Source organism: Salvelinus namaycush, unplaced genomic scaffold, assembly GCF_016432855.1.
Source record: "Salvelinus namaycush isolate Seneca unplaced genomic scaffold, SaNama_1.0 Scaffold984, whole genome shotgun sequence".
NCBI classification, from domain to species: domain Eukaryota; kingdom Metazoa; phylum Chordata; class Actinopteri; order Salmoniformes; family Salmonidae; genus Salvelinus; species Salvelinus namaycush.
Window position 1 is genome coordinate 56103 of NW_024061735.1, and position 4441 is coordinate 60543.

The 4441-nt window shown below is 44.2% G+C and overlaps 1 long non-coding RNA gene across 1 annotated transcript; it reads left to right on the plus strand.

Moving 5' to 3' along the window:
• Window positions 1-3063: 3063 nt before the first annotated feature.
• On the plus strand, window positions 3064-4051 carry LOC120043645. Its single transcript, XR_005476494.1, has 4 exons — window positions 3064-3127; window positions 3336-3387; window positions 3503-3543; window positions 3972-4051. It is a non-coding gene; the product is annotated as an uncharacterized LOC120043645 (long non-coding RNA).
• Window positions 4052-4441: the final 390 nt, after the last annotated feature.

The following is a 4441-nucleotide window of genomic DNA, read 5'->3' on the forward strand; positions in this document are numbered from 1 at the left end:
GGCACACCTGATGTTGTAACTACAGCCAATCCAGGCACACCTGATGTTTCAACTACAGCCAATCCAGGCACACCTGATGTTGTAACAACAGCCAATACAGGCACACCTGATGTTGTAACTACAGCCAATCCAGTCACTCCTGATGCTGTAACTACAGCCAATCCAGGCACACCCGATGTCGTAACTACAGCCAATCCAGGCACACCCGATGTTGTAACTACAGCCAATCCAGGCACACCTGATGTTGTATCTACAGCCAATCCAGGCACACCTGATGTTGTAACTACAGCCAATCCAGCCACACCTGATGTTGTAATTACAGCCAATCCAGGCACACCTGATGTTGTATCTACAGCCAATCCAGGCACACCTGATGTTGTAACTACAGCCAATCCAGCCACACCTGATGTTGTAATTACAGCCAATCCAGGCACTCCCAACGTTGTAACTACAGCCAATCCAGGCACTCCTGATGCTGTAACTACAGCCAATCCAGGCACACCTGATGTTGTAACTACAGCCAATCCAGGCACTCCCAACGTTGTAACTACAGCCAATCCAGGCACACCTGATGCTGTAACTACAGCCAATCCAGGCACACCTGATGTTGTAACTACAGCCAATCCAGGCACTCCCAACGTTGTAACTACAGCCAATCCAGGCACTCCCAACGTTGTAACTACAGCCAATCCAGGCACACCTGATGTTGTAACAACAGCCAATCCAGGCACTCCTGATGCTGTAACTACAGCCACTCCAGGCACACCTGATGTTGTAACTACAGCCACTCCAGGCACTCCTGATGTTGTAACTACAGCCACTCCAGGCACTCCTGATGCTGTAACTACAGCCACTCCAGGCACTCCTGATGTTGTAACTACAGCCACTCCAGGCACACCTGATGTTGTAACTACAGCCACTCCAGGCACACCTGATGCTGTAACTACAGCCACTCCAGGCACTCCTGATGTTGTAACTACAGCCACTCCAGGCACTCCTGATGCTGTAACTACAGCCACTCCAGGCACTCCTGATGTTGTAACTACAGCTACTCCAGGCACACCTGATGTTGTAACTACAGCCACTCCAGGCACTCCTGATGCTGTAACTACAGCCACTCCAGGCACACCTGATGTTGTAACTACAGCCACTCCAGGCACACCTGATGCTGTAACTACAGCCAATCCAGGCACACCTGATGTTGTAACTACAGCCACTCCAGGCACACCTGATGTTGTAACTACAGCCACTCCAGGCACTCCTGATGCTGTAACTACAGCCAATTCAGGCACTCCTGATGCTGTAACTACAGCCAATTCAGTTACTCCTGATGCTGTAACTACAGCCAATCCAGGCACTCCTGATGCTGTAACTACAGCCAATCCAGGCACACCTGATGTTGTAACTACAGCCAATCCAGTCACTCCTGATGCTGTAACTACAGCCAATCCAGGCACACCCGATGTTGTAACTACAGCCAATCCAGGCACACCCGATGTTGTAACTACAGCCAATCCAGGCACACCTGATGTTGTATCTACAGCCAATCCAGGCACACCTGATGTTGTAACTACAGCCAATCCAGCCACACCTGATGTTGTAACTACAGCCAATCCAGGCACTCCCAACGTTGTAACTACAGCCAATCCAGGCACACCTGATGTTGTAACAACAGCCAATCCAGGCACTCCTGATGCTGTAACTACAGCCAATCCAGGCACTCCTGATGCTGTAACTACAGCCAATCCAGGCACACCTGATGTTGTAACTACAGCCAATCCAGGCACTCCCAACGTTGTAACTACAGCCAATCCAGGCACACCTGATGTTGTAACAACAGCCAATCCAGGCACTCCTGATGCTGTAACTACAGCCAATCCAGGCACTCCTGATGCTGTAACTACAGCCAATCCAGGCACACCTGATGTTGTAACAACAGCCAATCCAGGCACACCTGATGCTGTAACTACAGCCAATCCAGGCACACCTGATGTTGTAACTACAGCCACTCCAGGCACTCCTGATGCTGTAACTACAGCCACTCCAGGCACTCCTGATGCTGTAACTACAGCCACTCCAGGCACACCTGATGTTGTAACTACAGCCACTCCAGGCACACCTGATGTTGTAACTACAGCCACTCCAGGCTCTCCTGATGCTGTAACTACAGCCAATCCAGGCACACCTGATGCTGTAACTACAGCCAATCCAGGCCCACCTGATGTTGTAACTACAGCCACTCCAGGCACACCTGATGTTGTAACTACAGCCAATCCAGTCACACCTGATGTTGTAACTACAGCCAATCCAGTCACACCTGATGTTGTAACTACAGACAAGTCATCTGTTCCAAGTACAACTTCTCCTACTACTCCCTCTATTGCCACCACCACTAAGCCACCAATTCAGTGTGAGAACGGAGGTACACCTGAAGGACAGTCTTGCAACTGTCCTCCTGACTTCCACGGGGAGACCTGCAGAGATTTTAAAACTGACATAGTGCCAGGTATGTGAGACATTTTGTACAACAAATACAATTTGCGAAACCAAAAGAGCCCTGAGATCCTACTTTCCCTTTGGTTAATAATCACAGCAAATGAAATAGATAAGTGATGAATACAAGACTTAGATTTTTTTCACTTTGATAACTTAGAAAGCATAATATATTAGAAATAGTACTTCACTTGTCAATAGGTTATGATACATTCACAAATGCTGTCACTTTATCTTCTTGTAGGTACGCTCAATAGGACAGCGGTGGTTAATAATATGGAAACTAATTCCCCGTACATAGAAGCATATGATGACAAAACTTCAACTGAATACACAGACCAGGTCAAGACATTCACAACAGAGGTAAGACAAAACACTAATGTCAAGTTAAGTGTTAAATACATTTAAGTAAAATAAAACATTTGTAAAGCAATGTGGATAAAAAAATAAAAATAACAACTGCTGTTCAAGACAGCAGGTGATTTTCAATTTAATTGCCACAGAGGCCATGGGGTTGATTCATTTTATCTTAAGTCTTCGTGAATATGCAGTGACCACTGTTTACATTTCAGATGGAGGAATACTACAGGAGTACAGGGATACGGAATTTCACAGTGGAAAACGTAACTTTGAGGTACTAGACTAGCATGCCAAAATCACCATGGTACATATTTACAAAACTACAATTTCACCCTGTATCCTATCCTACCCCTTATCTTATATAAAGGTGATCTATTGACAGTACAAAAACCTGTCCACGTTGTCATGAGGTTATATGAAAATGTAAACAAAGATTATGCAGAGATTATTCTCATTGGTCGCCCTTATTTTTGTTCTCTCAGTAAGTGGTCAGCTGTAACCATACGCTTGGGACGTGGTATAGAGGAGAAAAGGGTAAATGCAAAGAGAACCTCTTACATTCTTATTCATACCTTATAATACTTTTTCACAGAGAAGCTGAAAGTTGCAGATGGTGTAGTGATGATATTTTGCTCTGTGATGCTTTCAGATGGAAAACCCCTTGTACAACCCCAAGGCAGGATCATATCGGTAATTGAAATAAGTGATTCATTAACTATGATACATAAACACCTTTCGACTTTGGTTTTGGTGATGGTTGGTTACCACCATGGTTGGGGTTAATTCCATTTCATTTTCAGTCTATTCAGATATATGTACACTGAAATTCTTCAATGCTTTTCAATGAGGAAAATGTGGAATTGTGTTTACTTTCTGACTTGACTGTAACTGAAACGGAATTGACCCCAACCCTGGTTACCACAGAATTCAAATAGGTTAGTGGTAGTTGGGTTTGCCAAGACCACACCCTCAGTTTACAAAAACAAATGTTAGGCCTCACTGTGGGAAGAAACAGAGGTTACAGAGTGTTGCATTAAGTGCATTAAGTGCATTAAGTGCATTAAGTGCATTAAGTGCAAAATAACCTCAAAGACTTTAACTCAACCTCCTTTCTTTAGTTTGAAGGTCAAACACAATATCATTCTGACGGTTCTGAATGAACCAGGAGCTGAGCAACAGTACGAGAAGTTCGTAGGAGACGTTAATTTAGCTTTGGAAAATATAAAATCGTGTCCAGGTAACAGCAATACATAAAGTCACATCTAAAAACACACCTTCAAAATACACACAACAATTCAAATCAAACTATCATTGTTAAGACATGGACCAAAACATTTGGTAATATCATTATCATATTTTTTCAGCTCTTCCGGATGCTGTTCCGGATTCAGGATGTCCTACGTTTTCTGTTAAGTCAGTGGATGAACTACAAGAAACGGCACTTGATGAGAAAGGTGAGAACATTCAGACGGAAGACTAGAGGAAGCAGGAATAAGTGGAGGAAGGGAACGATGGTGCAGCAGATAGGGAAAATATTTCCTCATTAACAAAATAAGAGTTTAGACCAGATCAAGAAGGAAATTAAATA